Source organism: Trichosurus vulpecula, chromosome 4 (assembly GCF_011100635.1).
Source record: "Trichosurus vulpecula isolate mTriVul1 chromosome 4, mTriVul1.pri, whole genome shotgun sequence".
Lineage (NCBI taxonomy): Eukaryota > Metazoa > Chordata > Mammalia > Diprotodontia > Phalangeridae > Trichosurus > Trichosurus vulpecula.
In genome coordinates this window covers 12223221-12244400 of record NC_050576.1, presented here as the reverse complement: position 1 = coordinate 12244400, position 21180 = coordinate 12223221, and positions in this window count along the sequence as shown.

Here is a 21180-nt window from a genome sequence, read left to right as displayed (position 1 = left end):
TGCACGCCTGATTGCTCTTCCTTAATGTGAAAGGAGGGCAGCAATCCAAACATATGCATACATGTACATAACACATATGTGTGTGTATGCAGATTGTATCTATGTGTATAGATATGTGGGTGCAGGTATGTGTCTGTGTGTTCTATGTATTCCAAGGTTTGATTATCTTCTAGTTAGTTCCATAATTAATATATAGCAAATGGCAAATAAACTCATCATTAATCCATGTCAGTAGCAAAACAGAAATCAGAGACAGTATACAAAGAAGATATACTAAACAACACCTTGTGAATGAACTCTCCTATTGGAAGCCAATTAACTCAGCTTGACAGGAGAGAGGTAAAGAAAGAAGGAGAAAGTGAGAACGACAGAGGACAGAAGAAGAGGAGAGAGGAGAGTGAGAGGAGAGGACAGGGGAGGGGAAGGAAGGAGAGAACAGGAGAGGAGGGGAAGGGGTAGGGGAGGAGAGGTGAGAGAAGAGGAGGGAAGGGAAGGGAAGAGGAAGGAAGGGGAAGGGAGGGGAGAGGAGGGAAAAGGAAGGGCAGGGGAAGGGAGGGAGTGGAGAGGAGAGGAGGGGAGGGAGAGTGTCAGTTCTCATCCCAAGGGGAAATTTCCCCAAAGTCTCTAGTGTAGTAAGCTGGAAATATGGGCATGATTGCAGTGACAACTCCTGTATATGTTGACTCTTTCCCTCTTCAGAGATGTAAAAAGAGTCTGGCATGATGCATCTTTACTCTCTGAGCTGGAAGGAGGTGGGGGAGTAAAGGGAATGAGCATTAATTAAGTGCCTACTATGTACCAGGTACTTTACAAACATTAACTTATCGGATCCTCACAACAATCCTGTGAGGTAGGTGCTCCTTCTACATCTGAGGAAATTGTGGCAAACTGAGGTGAACTGACTTGCCCAGAGTCACACATCTAGTAAGTGTCTGAGGTCAAACTGAACTTAGTCTTTCTGATTCCAAGCATGGAGCTATATCCACTCTGGCACTCTCTGAAAGCCAGAAGACCAGGAACTCTCTGCTCTCCAGCTCTCACCCGCTCTGCCACTTGCGGGCACAAGGGTGGGGCACTGAGTAATTAATCTGCACCAATGAGGAGAGGGTCCCACATCAACAGGCTTTTGTCTACAAAGAAGCATGAGACAAGAACGGCTGGTCATGCAGATTTGTTTCCAGAAACAAATGGCCTTTTGATAGTGGTCATTGCTACCAGAAAGGTAAAAAGGGCACCTTACAAAAAGGTCCTCCTTAAGGAGCTCAGATTTATTGACAGATGCAGAGTATTATTAATAACTAGCACTTATTTAGCATGTCCCAAAAGTCTTAGTGCAGTTTTATGCTTTAATAACTTCAGAAGTATAAATGCTACAAACTTACAAAAATTCATTTTTAAAGGTTAATTTATTCATTTTTCATTATACTTAATTTTGTGAATTTGAATAATGAATTTAAATTTTTAATTTAAACGTGAAGGGGCATCCTGTCATGCTTTGGGCATGTGACAGTTTCTGGATGGTGTTTTCTCAAACTAGCAGATCAGTGAAGGGGATCCCCTTGGGTGACCTTCATCACCTGATCTACATCCATGAGACATTTCCTTGTGAAATCGCATCAAAACATCATTCTTTAGGTGACCTTAAGGCTCAAATTACAAGTGTTATCCTTTCAGCAGCTGAAGAAAGTCTTACTTTCATCTTGAAAATTTTACTTTACTTCAAAGTACTTTACTTGAAAATCTACTAGAGTGATGTATAGCACAAGAAAATGGTTATGTTGAAGTTTAATAAGAAAGATACGAATATTTTAAAGTTTTAAATAATTAACCTTTCAAATACTGGTTTTGTAAGTCTGTAGTCTTTGTATTTCTGAAGTTCTTAAAGCACAAACCTGCAAGAAGATTTTTGGGACAACCCCCATAGCACCTTAGAGCTGGCAAAGCCCTTGATGAAGATTCTCCCATTTGTTCCTTACAACCACCAGGGGAGGGAGGTGCTATCATTAGCCTCATTTTATAGAAGAGGAAACATTATATGAGGAAGGAGCAGGAGCTGTTCAGCAGGTCACAAAACATCAGCACCTACCAAGTACCTTGAAATAGCTAGTCAGGTAGCCAGAATTACACGCCAGGTCGCTAGCTTTCATCGAGTGCAGAAGGTATGCCCCCACAGTACGAATACCCTGAACTATGCTGGAGAATTAAAAAAAAAAAAACCTAGTGAAACGAAAGCGTCATCCCTGGCAAAACCACTGGCCGTCATTTATTACACATCTCGCTGATTCATTAGCATTAATGAGGCTTCCCCCCTCCAAGTGACGTCATAAGCATCTTAATAGATGTTTCCATACCGTGTATTCGTCATCTCCAAACTACATGGAAAGGAAAAGTTTCAAAATTAGTAGAAGAAAGCAAACCCATGTGGGAATGAGATGAGGTCCATAGCATCCCCATCGTCCTGTCTGCTCCCGGATATACGGCAGAGGCGCCTTCAGAGAGGCCACAGAAAATGACCTTGTCTCCCAACACCGGTGTTCAGTTAACAAAAGCAATCATATCTACCTGGTAAGAACCACAGAACATTAAATATGCAAGAATCATAGGAGAGTGACTTGTTCCAGGGCTTTTCTCTCTGAAAGATCAAATGGAAGATGAGAAGAGTAAGGAAAATCATCATACCACTAATAATTGCCATATATGTGTGCGTGTGTATGTGTGTGTATGTGTGTGTGTATATATATATATATATATATATATATATATATATATATATATAAATACAGAGAGAGAGAGTATTATATTTCAGGTTGTGAGGCTCAAATAAACAAAGATAGATAGATAGACATTGTATCTCTCTCAGGATTATTGTGAAGATTAAACAAAGAGAGAAAACTCATGTGTATCACTTAATATTATATATCATATAAATTATATATTATATTAAATATAATATATTGAACACCACAACTTGAAATAGCTTGAAATATAACATTACATAACACCACAGGGTATTATCATCTCCCTTTTTAAATGAAGAAAGGTAATTAACTTTCCTTCCTCCACGGACGCGATGGGAAGCCTGCCCACCGGCTAAGCCTGTGGGGAAATTCCTTCCAGACTGCAGGGCTGCACGTCAACCTGGGGACGGGCTGACCATCGCGCTCTAACTGCTGAGAAGTGAATTTCCTCTTCTGAGAAGATACAAGCCTTAGAACCCTCTGTACTTTACCTTGGCCAACGCTTGATGCAAGAAGGCTGCAGGGAAACGGGGGCGGGGTCAGTTCTGTGCAAGGCGGGGTCTGGTAGTAAAACGTGGGAGGGAGGACTTACCACAGCCAGCTCAGACTTTATGGAGACTTCTGCTGCTGGCGGCGGCGCCCACGTCCCTTAACTGTGAGAGTACTGATGGGCTCCTGAGGGTGCTAGCCAGGGACCTGCTCTGAAATATCACTTCTCAGTTGTATAGAAATCAATCTCAATCAACCAACCAACAAACATTGACTAAACACCTACTATGTGCCGGACATTGTGCTAAACGCTGGACATACAAAAAGAGGCAAATGGTAGTCCCTGCCCTCAGGGAGCTCACCATCTAATGGAGGAGACAACATGCAAACATATGTACAAAGTGAACTAGAGACGGGACAAACATGAAATCATTAACAGAGGGAAGGCCCTGGAATAAAAGGGGTTGGGCATGGTTTGCAGCAGAAAGTGAGGTAGTTGAGGCTTAAAGGAAGCCAGGGAGGTCAGCAGTGGGAAGTGGAGGAGGGTTAACATTCCAGGCACGAGGGACAGTCAGAGAAAATGCCCAAAGCGAGAGATAGAGACTTTGGTCTGTTGAACAGCCAGGAGGCTGGGGTCACAGGATGGAAGAGTAAATATCTGGGAGGAAGTGTAAGGAGACTGGAAACGGAGGTGGGGGTCTAGGTGAGGAAAGACTTTGAATGCCAAACAAGGCATTTTGTATTTGATCTTGGAGGCATTTGGGAGCCATTGGAGTTTAGCTGAGGATGTGTGTGTGTGTGTGTGTGTGTGTGTGTGTGTGTGTGTGTGTGAGAGAGAGAGAGAGAGAGAGAGAGAGAGAGAGAGAGAGAGATGATTGGACCTGTGTTTTAGGAAAATCCCAGTGTCAAAGGAGGCAGAACTCCTGGGTAGGGCTGGCACTTAACCCCCATATTGGTCATGAAGGACCTAAGTTGGTTGTTGCTTGGTATTTATTGGGTGGAAGATGCAGAGGCATATTTATTCTGGATGGCAGGAAAAATTTCCTAACTCTTAGAGCTGTCCAAAAGTGGAATGGGTCTCTTTGGGGAGGAGTAGGTGCTCACGTTAATCGAGGTCTTTGAGCAGAGGCATTAGGACCACTTGTCAGGAATATTATGGAGGAAGGGTGGTTCTTGTTTAGGCAGAAACAGGACTAGATTGTCCTTCCAACTCTGAGACTCTGTAGTAGGATTACAAAGAAGATTTATTGTTGAATGTTGGCTTAAAATTATAAATAAGAGGGAGAAAGGAACAAATATGGAACTTGGAAAAAATTCTAGACTTTGAATTAACAGCGCTGGATTTGAATCCTGCCTCCAGTGCTTATCAACTGTGCAACTCTGGACTAACATCCTAACATCTCAATGTCCCAGGCACCTCAGCAACACTTTGAGTTACAGATGAAATTACTGATCTGTGTTGGGGAAGGGATTTTCCACGTTAGAAGTTCCCCTAGAGTGGTGGAATTACAGATCTGGATCCCTCCCTCCAAAAATTATTATTAAAATTTGGAAAATGACATCCAAGTATGGATTTTGGAGAAATATTCTGCCCACATAGCTACAGTCAGGAGACTAACAAAGGAACTAATCCCCATTATACAAAATTTCCAGCAACTGAGGGGAAACCCCTTTTTCATGTTCTCTCATCCCCCAACTACCTCAGGTCTACCCTCCCTGAGTCCCTGTGCCCTCTTCCTCTTCCTATCATTAACAAGCTCCCTTCATCCCAGACTTCCTAGCCATTTTCTCACCATGCTGCCTTTACCTCACTATCCTCCTCATTTTTACTACCTTGGATTCAGCATCTGGGAGTCCCAGCTCTTAGGGGTGAGCAGTCACCTTGTCTTGCTGGAAAAAAGGCTGCCACACCACTTCCCAGCCATCTCAATCATGCTGCTTGGACCTCCTTGCACTCACCCCACTTTCAACCTCACTTTTATGTATTCTCTTCTCTTACTAAAACATAAGTTCCTTGACTGTCTTACTTGGTTAATTTGTATTCACAATACTTAGCACACTGCCTGGCACAAAGCAATCCATCCATCCATCTCTCTATGTATTCATCCATCCATCCATCCATCCATCTCTCTATCTGCCCATCTATCAATTTTCCTCTCATATTCTTTTCCATTTTCTTGCCTTTATGAAAACCTTGTTATCCAACCAGAGGATCAAATGAGATAATATTTATAAAGTACCTGGCATAAAACAACAGTTTAATAAACACTATATGTATGTATGTATATATCTATCTATCAGCCTATCTATCCATCTACCCTATCTATCTTTTTATCTATTTATTTATCTGTCTGTCTATGTTTATCTATCAATCTCTCTCACACTCCTCTTTTCTTGCACTCCTGAAAACCTAGTTCCCCAACAAGGGGATAAAATGAGATAATTTATAAAGGTCTTAGAACAATGCTTGGCACCACACAGTAGGTACAATTCTTGGTACACATTCTATTTACATAGAGCATTGTTAACTCCTATAAAATATTCTGGGAGCTAGAGACAAGTAGATCTATAAGCAAAGCCATCCAGAGGAAACCCCTCTTCCACATGTACTAGGCAACAGTCATTCGTTACAACTGACTTCTTCTGAATATTAAAAACAATTTCCCAGAAACCTCCCCCTCCCAGGCTTGCACACACGAGAGCAGTTGTGCTTAAAATATTAATTGGTTGAAAAAATTCCCAAGAACAAAAGGCTACTGTTTTCCAGCTGGCTCCCACTCTACCCTTTAAACCAGATAGTCAAATGCTGTGCTCAGGAGGAGCCACTCACGTCCTCGGCCATTGTGAATCCTCATTTCTGCCCCCCAGTCATTCTCCATCATTCTGTGAGTTCATACAACACCCTCCCTCCCCCAAGCCCCAACACATACATACACATCTGGAAGAAGGGTGATGTAATTAGCACTGCTATTGCCATCAGTGGAGAGCCCTAGTGTTCCACTCGCCATCCCTAGACTCCTCAGAGCCGATCAGTCTTCCCTAGCCACCAATCCCCAATATGTCTGGCTACCCCTAGCAGAACGCAAGTTCCTTGAAGGCAGGGCCTGTCGTAATTTTGTATTTATTTCCCAAGGACTTGGCACAGTGTTTAACTTATAGTAAGTGTTTAATAAATGCTTTTTATTCACATATTCATACTATGAACTAAGCAATGATTTTAAGTGACTTGCTATTTTTATCACAACTTAAATCTACATATATTTTCAAATATATGATATATTTTCAAGGTAATACAGAATATGGTCAAGACAGTCTACAGAAGTTCATTTTGCTTTAAATTGTTGAATCATGCTGAATACTTCATTGGAGTAAATAAAGAAAAAAATGGCAAAGCTCGATGTGCATATGGATTCACAGACTCCATGGCTCTTTAAGAATGCATAGTCCAGAGCTTGGGATAAACAGATGTCATGAAGAGAGTGCCAGGATTTAGAGTCAGAAGACCTGGGTGTGAATCTGAGCTCTGCCACTTACTGTGAGTTGGACTTCATTTGCCTTCTCAGGGTCTCCATAAAATGAAGGAGAAGGCCACTCCCTGAACAAGACTGGGTCTTAGGGTGGCCTTCCTGAGACACTGGCCTTCTGTTGATCCCTGCCAGCCCAGGATCTTGTACACTCCCCACCTTACAATGAGTCATGATATATCTCAACTTTATTAAATGTGTTTGGACAACACCAAAGCCCTACTCTCCCCAGGTTTACTGGGAGGTCTGGGTGGGAAAGGGTGTGAGGGAGGATGTGGTTTATAAGGCCAGAAGGACTGACTCAAAAAAGCAAAGCCCTGAAAGGGTAGAGGTGAGCCCCTCCTGCTTTTCCTTGGCTTACACTTTAGAGAAACCATCAGTCCGGCTCTAGATTTGGTAAATTAACTGTCATTAACCCTAATGAAATGTGATTAAAATCTAAACAAAATAAAAGCACTAGGAACTCTATCCAACTATCTATCTAATACAATCTCTTTGAACCATAATATGATCATAGATCCAGAAGGGGCCTCAGAGGACATCAAATTCAAACCTCATTTTATAGGTGTGGAGACTGAGGTCCATTGTGAAGTGACTTACCCAAAGTCACACAGGTAGCAAGTGTCAAAGGCAGGATTTGAACCCAGGATTTCTGACTCCAGAAGTGGAAGCCAATTCCATTGTGCTACACTGCCTACCTTGCTGTAGGCATAGTCTATGATTTTACATCCCTGGGAAGATAGGAACTGACAGCTCTTAGAGTTGATGGTCCAGTGAACCAACAAATAAAGGAAATTACCAGAAAGAAATACATGGCACTCTCCCCGTGCGATTTGCTGGCCTTTGCCTAATAGCTGCTATTAGCTATTGGCCACAAAACACTATGGAACTCAGGCTCAGATAAACAAAACCATTTCCAGTAAGGAAATTCACCAGGTACCATCTAAGAAGGAGTGGAGAGCTGGCAATTATCCTGTGAATTTGCCAGCCTGGGGAGCTCAGCTGGGCATTTCAGGGCAGGAGATAGAAGTGTTCGCATGTTAACGACCTTGCAACATTAATTATCTCACCGAGCTCATGCAGAGGCTGAGCAGCAGCAGAGGACATGGCCAGAGTACTGGATCCTGAGTCAGAAGATATTTCTGCCCTCCAGAATCACAGAATTTCAGAGCCGAGGTGGACCTCAGCATTTAGCCAATCCTACCCTTGGCATCATCACCATCATCATCATCATTGTCATCAAAATGCCCTTAGCCGAATAACAATTAATAGTAATAACTATGCTTATCTAGTCCTGCCCTTAGCTAAATAATAATAAATAAGGATAAAAATGAGCATTTATCTAGTCCTGCCCTTAACCCGGTGATACTAAATAAATTATAAATAAAGCAACAGCTGGCATTGATTTAGTCTTGCCCTTAGCCTGATAATAACTAATAAGAATACTAGAAGTTAGCCTCTATCTAATCCTGTCCTTAGCCTAATAATACTACTAACTAGCACTTATTCAGCCTTCTTGAAATATTATCTCATTTGAGCATCATGACTCTCCCAGGAGAGTCATATGGCTAGTAAGTGTCTGAGCCCAGATTTAAATTCAAGTCATCTTGACTCAGTGCTCTGCCCACTATGGCACTGCTAAACAAACAGACAAAGAGACAGAAAGACAGATAAATTAGTAATTTGATTGATTAATACATGGGGATGAATGAATGGATAAATGGATAGATAGAGAGATAGATAGATATAGATAGATAGATGGATGGATGGATGGATGGACAGGTAGGTAGAGAGACAGGTAGATAGACAGATAGATAGATAGATAGATAGATAGATAGATAGATAGATAGATAGATGGATGGACAGATAGACAGACAGATAGGTAGAGAGACAGGTAGACAGAGACAGACAGATAGATAGATAGATAGATAGATAGATAGATAGATGGAACAACGGAACAGAAGTTTTCCTACAATGTCCCTGACAAGTAGCTGTCCAGTTTTTGCTTGAAGACCTCAAGCAGGGGTGAATTCATCACATCCTGAGGAGTCTCTTTCTCTTGGGGATAGCTCTGCTCAGAGAGTTTTTTTCCCTATATCAAGCCCAAATCAGCCTCTCCATAGCATCACTTCCTTGCTCCTTGCTCTTCCCACTGGGACCAGGCACAAGTCTAAAGCTTCCTTTACACAATAGCCCTTCAAATACATGAAGACCACTGGCATGTCCCTCCTCAAAGCTTCTCTTTTAAACATCCCCAGTTCCAGTCCTCAGATAACATGGACTTAAGGCCTGCTGCCATCTTGTTTGCCCCCTTCTGCGCACTCTCCACTCGATCAGTGCTTTTCTTAAGCTGTGGCATCCAGTATAGATGTGGTCTGACCCTAGAAGAGCACACATGGGACCATCTCTCCTTGTTCCTGGAAGCTTTGGCTCTCTTAATGCTCCTGAGATCTTGTTTGCTTTCTGGGTTGTTGTTTCATAGCAGAGTGTTGCATATGCATAAAGACCTGGATGCAAACCTAAGAAGACCTAGGTTCAAGTCTGAGAGATAGATAGATAGATAGATAGATAGATAGATAGATAGATAGATAGAGATAGAGAGAGACAGAGAGACAGAGACAGAGAGAGAGAGAGAGGAAGCCAGGGTCCCTGGCTTTGCCTCTCTTTAGCATTGAAGGGTCTTGGAAGACCTGTGAGTTCTGGTGAAAAGCAGTAGCATCTACCAGAGTGGCTGTAGTGGCAGCAGCCAGCCTGGCAACCAGGGAACCATGGCATCCGAGAAAGTAAGGCCACTAGAAAGAAGATCCCATTTGTCATCTAACCAGTCAGTACCCTGGGGAAGAGAAATGTAAACTGGTTAATTAGCCACCTTGTAAGAACTGCGTATGTCCCAATGTACCTAGGATATTAGCCCCTCATCTGATTGTTCTCCCAGTGACATGCGATTGAATTCTATTCTAATCATTCTTTAATGCATGCTACACTTCTCTTATGCTTAGCCTTCCCTTTCTGAATGGGCATAAACCTGTCCTATGCTTGATTTACTGAGACATTGAGAACTATTTTATTTACTACACACACACACACACACACACACACACACACACACACACACTCAAGCATGATAAATTCTTACGTTTAACAATTTATACAAGTTTTTAAAAATAGCACACACAAGTGCAAGATAAGGCAAGTGTGACTAGATGAGAGTTCTGAAAAATATCTGGGGTTGGATTGCAAGCTCAGTATTAGTCATCGGTTGATATGATAGCGTAGCCAAAAAGCCAGCACCAATTTAAGCTGCATTAAGAGAAGCATAGAGGGGGCAGCTAGGTGGCGCAGTGAGTGGAGCACCGGCCCTGGAGTCAGGAGGACCTGGGTTCAAATCCGACCTCGGACATTTCACACATGTACTAGCTGTGTGACCTTGGGCAAGTCACTTAACCCCAATTGCCCTGCCTTCCCCCCCCCAAAAAAAAAGAAGAAGAGAAGCATAGGGTCCAGGACCAGGGAGGCAATCACAGGATCTTGTGATACTCTGCCCTGCTCAGATCATCTCTAGAGAACCATGTTGGGTTCTGGGCACCACATTCTAGGAAGGAAGCTGGACAGCATCCAGAGGATGGAAAGCTGGGTGTGGAGGTGGGATTAGATTTATCCTAATGATATCCCAGGACAGCTCGGTGGTGCATACCAATCAAATTAGCAAAGCGATATTTTATAGTTAGGAAAAATTCTAACAATAACAAGTAAGAAGTGAGAAGGGAGAGGACCTAGCGTATCCTTAATTTATCATAGGGCTTGGCATTTCACAAGCATTTAATAAATGCTAGTTGACTAATTAAAACATAAGCTCTGTAAGAACAGAGACTACATTGTCTCTTGTATTAATACCCCAAGTGCTCGGCACATAATAAGTGCATTTTCATTCATTCATTAAGCACCTACTATGTGCTGGGCAATAAGTTAGATGATGGGGATACAGAAACAAAATTAAAATCTTTGCCCTCAAGTTGCTACTTTTGATAAATGTGATTGAGAAGTGATCATGTTTCACATCCATTCTTAATTAAATTTAGGGTTAAGTTCTGAATGAGAAAGTCAGATAATGTTGATGTTCTGGCCTCACTTTCTTGACCTCACAAGGTCATAGCCATCCCCAAGGCAGAGGGACTAGACACAAGGGTGACAGATCAGGACCACATGTTTGTGGCTCTATGGAGGCTCCCGATGAGAGGGCCTATAGCTCCTTCCCTACCGAAAGGTAGCTCATGAACCTTCTCAATGCCAGAAAGAACTGTCCAAAAACGGAACTTACGAAATGTACCTCAGTTCCAACTCCATAGCCAGACTCTTCTTCATCCATGATTAATGAGCCCAAAGCAGTGATAGAATATCCGTGCATACTCCCAATCTTTGCAGGGCCACCTTTCCATGACCTGTCATCATGCCTCTCCTGGAAGGCTCTCCAGCTTCTTCCACATGGGGGATTGCATCAGCCAAGCCCATTGCAGCCAGCTCACTAGCCCCCCAGTATAGTAAGATCGGAAGCTCTCAGATTTCCTCAGCCTACGTACAAGTCACTGGAAAGCTCTCTCTGTGCTTAAGGCCAGCCAAGGTTATGGAAATTACTGATCCTCTTCAACTTTCATGAGAAAAATCAATAATTAATGAGGATTATCTTCACTATTACATAACAAAATATGATTGTACAATATAATAATTAGCTTAATAATTAATTAAAATCCATTAATCAATAATACTCTAGCAAGAGCTAGTGTTTATATAGTGTTTTAAGGTTTGCAAACATATAAATACATACACATATATATTACATCTGAGCCTCAGGAGAGAGGTACCCTCATTATCCCCACTTAAAGAGGAGGTAAGTGACTTGTCCAGGGTTGTGCAGTTATTAAGTGTCTGAAGTTGGACTGGAACTTTGGACTTCATGGGGAACCAATCATGTTTTCAGCCCTCCCTGCCAGCGAAAGCACATCTCTTGTTCCAAGAATAATGTATGTGAGTGACTTCTATTAGTATTTACAAAGGCTTTGATTCTTTGGTTTTGTCTTCTCTCTTTGTAGCAGAGCTTCCTATGTGAGGTTTTCTCAGCTTTTATTTGTGGTCTGTCCCATCAGTTTTCATCATAAGCCCCTTGAGGTCAGGGCTTTGAAACTGATTTATCTAGCATCCATGACAGTATTGTTCAGTCACTTTTCAGTCGTGTCTGACTCTTCATGACCCCATTTGGGGTTTTCTTGGCAAAGACACTGGAGGGGGTTGCCATTTCCTTCTCCAGCTCATTTTACAGATGAGGAAACTGAGGCAAACAGGTTAGGTGACTTGCCCAGGGTCATACAGGTAGTAAATGTCTGGGACCAGATTTGAACTCAAGAGTCTTCCTGACTCCAGGTCCAGTGCCCAGTTAAAATAGGCATCTTATACTATTGAGGATTATTCATTGAATGAACTGGAGGGGTTTACGCTGGAGAAAAGAAGACTCAGGAGGGACATCATAGCCATCTTCAAGTATCTGAAGGGCTGTCACATGGTGGAGAAATTCAGTTTGTTTTCCTCGGCCCCAGACGTTGCTGCCACTTCCTGACGACACAATTTCTCCAATAACAGAGCCCGCCCTTATCCCAAGAACGGTAACAGCAATGGCCAAGCCAAACCAACAGCCTCATTCTGCACTTAGAGATGCCACCTCTGATAAGAGATGACCTCCAGTCCATCCTCTGCTGACCTGTCAAACTGATCTTCCTTAAACTCAGATCCTGTCATAACACCTCCCCCTTCATTTCAAATCAATTAACTTCCATAGTTCCCGAAGACTTCTAGGATAAAATATAAAATCTTTTCTTTGGCTTTCAAAGCTTTTGAATTAAGGCTGGTCCCATTCTCCCTGGACCAGTCTTGTCACACCATACTTTCCCTCTCTCCCTGCTCCCAACCCACTCTGTGATCCAGCGACACTGGCCTCCTTACTGTTCCCTGGCCAAGATACTCCATCTCTATAGATTTGTTTTTAATGACAATCTCTCATACCTGAACCTCCCTCTTCATCTCTGCCTCCTGGTTTCGCTGGCTTCCTTCAAGACTCAGCTCACTTCTCTCTACATCAGTTCATACAAATCTTCCTAGGTTTCTCTGAAACCACCCCCTTAGCATTCCTTATAACTTAACAGCATTCAGTCGCATGCGACGGGCACCCCCTCAGTCTCTAATTCTTTGCCACCACACAAAAGAGCTGCTATAAGTATTTGTGTACACATGGGTCCTATTCCTCATTCTGTGATTTCGTTGGGGTGTAGACTTAGTAGTGATGTCAAAGACTGGGTCAAAGAGCAGGCACAATTTGATAGCTTTGGGGACACACTTCCCAACTGCTTTCCAGACCAGTGCACAGCTCCATTAATCTGTCTGTTTTCCCAAATCCCATCGAGCACTTGTCATTGTCCTCTTTTTGTCATCTTAGCTAATGTCATGGGAATGATACAGTACCTCAGAGTTGTTTTAATTTGCATTATTATTGATTTAGAATGTTTTTTTCATATAGCTATCAGTAGTTTGATGTCCTTTCCCTGAAAAGTGCCTTTGACCATTTAACAATTGGGGAATGGGTCTTAGTCTTAGAAATTTGAATCAGTTACATAGATATCTTAGAAATGAAAGCTTTATTAGAGACATTAACTGTAACGATTTCCCCCCTCACTACCTGTTTCTTTTCCAATTTTAGCTTCATTGGTTTTGTTTATGCAAAAAAATCTTTAAATTTTATGTAACTAAAATTGCGTACTTTATCTTCTCTCTGTGATTTGTTTGGTCATGAACTCTTCCTCCATCCACATATCTGACACTTAATGTCTTCTTTGCTCCTTCAATTAGTTTATTTAACCTTTTATGTTTAAATTGTATTCTAATTTAGAGCTTATCTTAATATGTGGTGTGACACATTAGCCTATGCCTAGTTTCTGCCAAACTGCTTTCCAGTTTTACTAATAGTTTTTACTGAATAGTGAGTTCATGCCCCAATAGCTGAGATCTTTGGGTTTATTAAATATGTAACTACTGCGCTTGTTTGCTTCTGTATATTTTATAGCTAATCTGTTCCACTGCTCAACCTCTCTATTTCTTAACCAGTGCCAAATATTTTTGATGGTTATTGTTTTGTAATGTAGTTTGAGATGTAGTACTTTTTAGGCCCTCTTCCTCCTTTTTTTTCCTTAGCTCTATAAAGTAATCCTTTGGTAATTTCATTGGTATGGCAACGAGTAAGTAAATCAACTTAGATAATACGGCCATTTTTATTGTATTGGCTTGGATTACCTATGTGCAATTAATATTTCCCAATTATTTAGATATGATTTTGCTTTTATAAAGAATACTTTGTGATTGTGTACATGTAGTTCCCGTATCTTGGCTGGTAGGCTCCCAGGTATTTTATATTTTCTGTAATTAATTTAAATGAAATTTCTCTTTTGCTCTCTTCCTGCTGGGTTTCATTAGCACTATAAAGAAATATCAATGATTAATATTTTCTTATGGGGGCTGTTAATTGTTTCAATTAGTTTTTTTTTTCTTCAGTTAACTCCCTAGAGTTCTTTAAGTAAACAATCATATTAGCTGCAAAAAGCAGTAAGATTGACTTTGCTTATTCCTTCAAGTGTTGTCTTCTTGCTATCATTTCGGACACTATATTGAATAGTAAAGATGATGATGGGTAGCCTTGCTTTACTCCCAATCTTATTTTGAAAGGCCTCTAGTTTATCACCATGATGGTTAATGCTCAGAGTTCTTAAGTTTTCAGTGTTGTTTCCCTTTACATAACTGTGGTGATTGTATAACTTGCTTTTCTGGTTCTACTGGTTCTGCATCAGTTCAAATGAATCTTCCCAAATTTTTCTGAATCCTTTGTTTTCATCATTACTGTGGCATGATAACATTACAATCTATTTCTATACCATAATGAGCTTATCTGATATTTTGCTTGTAAGGACTGTAAGATCTTTACCTAAACACTCATTAGTGTGAATAATAACGCTTTCAAAGTAATGGCCTTTTTTTAACACGTAGGTCCTTTGACTATTTTCTCTTGGAAAGCAAGGGCAGTAATGGTCCCAGACTCTCCTGTAGCTCCAGCATGGGGCAGATAATGATCTTGCATGTTTCTCTCCCAAGGTGCAAAGCCAGCTCTAGCTGGCTAAAACAATTAACTTGCAAAATCTCTAACTCATTTAAATGCATAACCACAGTGGTATTTTAACAGAACCTCTTCTAAGAAACTCAGCTACAGTTTCCACTTCTGATTCTCTTTCCAATTCCTCTAAATGTCTTTTCTCTTTCTCTTTGCCTCTTTGCAGAGGTTTGTACACTTAAAAGAGCTTGGTCATGTCATTTTTTTGGTTTTGTTTTTTTTAATGAACCTAAGCTCTACTGAGTGTCAAGTGTTCCCCATGGAAATAAATAGCACTAAGGTCAGAGCTACAGCTAGCAAATTTTGTGCCTGAAACAAGAGGTCAGAGTTCACCTAGGATTTGGCCTAAGGAAGAAAAAGCATATGCTGGGACATCTCTGTCCCTTGGAAATTTGATGCCCTGCTGCAAAACTCCATTTGCCCTACCCTAGTTATGACTCCAAATGCGGTTGACATCAGCATGATCTGGGATGGGAGGGCTTGAGGTTTTGATTTTTTTAAAAGGTCTTGACATTCTAAGATTCCATGGATGTGTCAAACACCAGGATACAACACTAAAGAGACTCCATGTCTGTGATTACAAGCTTCTTCACCCAAGACTCTAACCTACTTAAGAGTAGGGGCTACTTACTTCACTTTTGACTTTGTATCCCTGGTGGTGCTTGGGGGCAGAGAATTTAAATTGATAAAGGACCTCTGAGGCCATCTAGTCCAGTGGTTCTCCAAAAGGGCCATGAATTCTATGGAATTTAGGCTATATGGAATCATAAAATGTGAGATCTAGAACAGACCTCATGACCACAAGTGCACAGACATGTAGAAGGCTCCTAGTCTGAGTATTGCTGAATGAAATGTCAGTGTGTCACAGTACTTATGGGGCAAAGATCAATATTGTGCATGAGCAAAAAAAATGTGCAAAGTACGAATGCAGCCCAATCCCCACATTTTACAGTGGAGGAAACCAAGACACCTAGAAATTAAGTGACTTGTCTGAGGACCCACAGATGGTGAGGAACAGAGACAGAATTTGACCTCAGGTCTTCTGTCTACCAACCCTGATTCCCCTCCTGCCTAAACATTGGATTCTGCCTCTTGACACTCAACACTGACAGCTGATCCACTATTGCTCAGCAGGCCTCTGAGTAATCTCCCTCTCACTGGAGCTTGAACTCTGTTCCTGGGAGTGTGAGCTCCGACAGGTGAACTTGCCTCCCACTGACTTTCCTGCCATCCCAAACCCCCCAGCACAGCATGTCACATCCTCCCTCCCATTTCTCCTATTATACTGGTTTCCCAGATTAGAATGTAAGTTCTCTGGGACAGCTAGGTAGTACGGTGAGTACAGCACCAGCCCTGGAGTTAGGAGGACTTGAGTTCAAATCCGGCCTCAGACATTTGGTACATTTGCTAGCTGTATGACCTTGGAAAAGTCACTTGACCCCAATTGCCCTGCCTTTCCCCCTCCAAAAATAAAATAAATGTTTAAAAGGAAAGAATATAAGTTCTCTGAGGGCAAGGATTATCTTTCTGGCTTATTTTTGAGTCTTCAGTGCTTATCACAGTGGCTGGTACCGTACAGAGTAAGACTTAATAAGCCTTAATAATAAATATATTATGATAATATTTATTTAATAATAAATGCGATTAATATAATAATAAATAAACAATAATAAAAATAACTTAAATAAGGTCTTAAATCTGATGCTCTTTCCACTACATGATAAGAAATGCTTATTGGTTGATTTGCCTCAATGAATTTTCAGTTCTCTCTTTTTCTGCTCATTAATATGTTTTCTAGCTTTCAGGGTCCATTGCAGTGATTAAAAAGGAGGTGCAGAAGTAAAAGTCCCTTTAATTTGCCTTGTATAAGGGAAGAGAATTCCATGACAACAGCAATAACCAAGGCAGTAGCAGACAGGGATAACAAAGATAAGTGTATTAGGATAAGCTACTGACCATCCCTCCTCTACTGAGACAGCCCATGAATCACCTTCCTACTGGGGCTAGGAATGATGCCTCCAAGGTTGGACTGGACAGGATAGATACACCAAAGATGTCATCAGGACCCTTGGGCATGTTGGTTTAGTAAGAGGCTACTCCCAGGGCATGGTGCACTCATGTACCAAGATCCTCCTGGGAGTCCTAAGTCCATGCTTCTTGCAAACAGCTTGAGGTCAGAGCGACTAGTTCAGGTTGGGGTTCATGGCACCTCATGAGGTTTATAGGAAGGGGAAGGGTCTTTGTTTAGGAGATTTGATTATTTTCTCACCCCTAGGATCACAGGTGGGAGGAACCAATCATCGAGGAAACCGGAACTTTCTTACCTGGGTTAGAAGATTGCAGATCAATGAGCAAGCCTTTATTAAGCACCTACTATGTGCCAGGCATTGTGTTAGATGCTAGGCGCATAAATGCAAAAATAAAGCAATCTCTAAATTGCTCATAGGGCTCACAGAGAAGAGTCAGGGAAGAAAGATAACTGGCCAGAGGAGGGGGCATGGCCAGGGAATACGTAGGCTGTTGGATAGAAGAGCCAGAGCTTTTTCCAGATAGTCTTTCCAAAATAATATCCCAGTAGTCAGCACAAGCACAAATCGCACGATGCCTCGTCCTCAGCTGAAGACAAAAGCTCTCCATCTGGGCTGTGCCAGATGCTTAGATCTCGTGCGTTGGGCTAACGTTGTCAAATTCCTCAAACTCAGAACCATAACATTTCCATAACTGACAGCCAACAGCCCAGATGTTGTTTGTAGATGAAGAAACCCCGTGGGAAATGCCAGGCTTTTGACAAAGAGCAGACCATTTTCTGAGACATTTAGGATACCAGAATTCTTTTTGAAGCACGAACCCTCCCACCTCGCTGATTCCTGCTCTGTAGGCAGGGTTGCTAATTATCAAATCTGGCTCTGCCACTCACCACCTGTGTGACTTGGGGGAACTCACTTAATCTTGTCCCTGTTTTTCTCATCTGTGAAGGAGTCGGCTTGGAAGAGGTGCTCCTACCCCAGGGATAAGATGGTTGGGGTTATTTCAGAGCAAATCAGCATTTTCAGTCTTTGTATAGATTCCCGTCCCCCTTCATTATTTTCTTCCTTTGGCAACTTCAAGCTGGGAAAGTATAGAGGTAGCAAAAGCAGAGATAGAAATGCAGTCAGGAGAGATGGATCCAAATCCACATGGATTTACAAGTGAATTATATTAAATGATCAAAGAATATTTAATTCTAATATTACATAAGCTTTTTGGAAAAATAGGAAAAGAAGGGATCCACATTCTATGACATAAATCTGATCTTGACACTCAAATCAGAGAGAAAGAAAACTATAGACTAATATTCCAAATGAATGTCCATCAACAAACATTTATTTAGAACCTACTGTGTGCCAGGCATTGTGCTAAGGCACTGGAAATACAACAGAGGCAAAAGACAGCCCCTGCCCTCAAGGAGCTTACACTCTAATGGCAGAGGCAACATGCAAACAAATATATACAAAGCAAGCTATGTACAGGGTAAATGGGAAATAATTAGCAGAGGGGAAGCACTGGATCAGAGGCCGAACATTGCAGGCATGGGGGACAGCCAGAGAAAATGCCTGAATCCAGAGGTAGAGTGTCACTGGATGTGGGTGAGAAGTAAGGTGTAAGAAGACTGGAAAGGTAGGAGGGGGCTGGTTAAAAGAGGCCTTGAGTGCCAAACAGAGGGTTTTGTATTCAATCCTGATGGTAATAGGGAGCCACTGGAGTTCATTGAATAGGGGAGCCATGTGATTGAACTTGTGTTTTAGGAAAATCTCTTCAGTCGCTGAATGGAGGATGGACTAGGGTAGGGAGAGACTTGAGGCAAGGAGACCCTCAGTGGCTACTGCAGAGGACACAGTGCGGGTACCAATAGAAGGTGCAGCCTTCTATCTGTTAGCCTGCTCTTACCTGACTCACCTTTTTCTTTTCAATTGTCCATCTCTCTGATGACGTTCTTCACAGCCTCTTATGTCCCATTCTTGGTTGGGGACACGTTTTAGTCGGCTCGTGCTCATCCTCTGCCTCTTCGTGGCTCTTTGTGAGACCCTATCTCTTGATGCACAAGTCCAGGACTGGCCTACGGGAAGAACCTTGCCTGTGAAAAAATGGACCCTTGTTTCATCACACACACTGGGACATTCCCCCTAGGCAATCTAGGTTTCTTTACTTCTTCTGTTCAATTTTGGGCTTAGCTTGTGGCCCACAAGCCCATTATCTGTCCACGATCAACACACTGAGGAACTGGCTGTATGAGCTAAGAAAGTTTTAATAGTAGAAATTCTTACAGTAATGATAGTGGTGGTGGTGGTGGTGGTAGACTACTAGTGGTGGTAGTGGTGGTGGTGGTTGTGGTAGTGGTCATTGAAGCATTTGTATACATATATATTATTTATATTTATATGCATCTATACATATACACATACACACATCTATACATATACCTAAAAATTATTCATACTTAGCCACATCTATACATTATATACATATATACATTATGTGTATAAACACCTATACATTACATTTAAATACATCTATATGTTATTTATGTTTCTATACATACATATATAATTTATATATCTCCCCCATAAGGATATAAGTCCCTTTTGAGTGGGGATTGTTTTATTCTTTGTACTTGTATACCTAGAACCTGGCCCAGGGGCACATACTAGGTGCTTACTAAATTGTTGTTAATCGAGTGATTCTTAATCTACTTGAGTTTTCCTCCTTTGACAGTACTTCTTGAGTGATCATAGACATCATTCTGGAGCTTCTGCAAAGTCCAGGAGTCTAATGAAATCATGTGCACTTAACCTGCAGCCATCTGTCTCAAATCCAGAGATCCCTGTGTTCAATGTGGAACAAAGGCCACCCGGCCATCCTAGCCACCTTTCCTTTGCCCTCACTTCCTGCTTATCCATTCCATTCATCCCTGTTTCTGGGAAGGAAGGCACAGCCCTGGTTTGCTTTTATGTCTGCAAGGGTACTCCTGGGAGTTCCAAGGCCCATTGCATGACTTGGAGATATTTTATGGTTTTCCAGTGGAGTGTGAAGCTTTGATAAAAGTGCTGAGAATAAAGGAACAACCCCTTTATATTTTACTTCAAGACGACAAAGTGACTTTACCTCTATTTCTTTCATTTTAACAACCCCATAGTAATACACCATTTCACAACTGAGGAACAATTCTTTTTTATAATTCCTTTTGGGGGAAGCCTGGGTCTCTGTGTGTCATCGGGGCTGGAAATGTAGCAGCCACTTACAAGCCGATCCCAATATTGATTGGCAAAGGCTTTAACCTGCTCTGCTTTTCTGATCTCTGCCAGCTGTCCCTATTGCAACTCAGAACTCCTTAACTCAAGTGATCCACTAACCTCCCTCCCTACTCCAAGGACTTGTGGCTCAATGGCATGCACCTTCATGCCTGGCCATTCAATCGATCTATCAGTAAGCATTTATTAAGCGCCTACTACATGCCAGGCATTGTGCTAGAGGATGGGAACATAAAGACAAAAATGAAAAGAGTCCTTGTCTTGAAGAGTTTACATCATTTCAGAGGGGACAACATGTAGACGTTGTAGAGAAAAACCTTAAAATGCATCCTAAATAAATACAATATGTCGATGTCCTCCAAAATAAATACCAATGACTTTCCTAAAATGTAGTGCCCCCAAATATGTTGGTGGTAAGTAACAAGGTCAGGATTCAGATCTAGGTCCCCTGACTCCATATATGGTGGAGGTCTTTCTGATGGACTGACTTAAAGAGTGAGTCATGGCAGACAAACATAATTTCCTTCTTTGACAAGGTTACTAGAATAGAAGATTAGGGCAATGTTGTGGCCATAGATTACCTGGATTTTATTTAGAAATGGAGATGACCATGGATTCTCAAGCCCTATATAGTACTGCAGGAAAAAAATCTTCCACATAATTTGTTATAGTGGGGGTTTTTTGTATTTTAAAAACTGCTGGAAGAGTTGGCTCTAAATTGGCTTCAGTTTGACAAAGGAGGGAAAGAAGGAAGGAAAAGGAGGGAGGGAAGAAGGAAGGAAGAAAGAAGGGAGGGAGGGAGGGAAGGGACTGATTTTCTAAGCACCTACTATGTGCCTAGCCCTGTGAAAAGCACTTTATGAACTTTATCTCATTTGATCCTCTATATATGTACATGTATCTTCCACATTAGAAGGTAAGGGCAGGGATTTTCATATCCC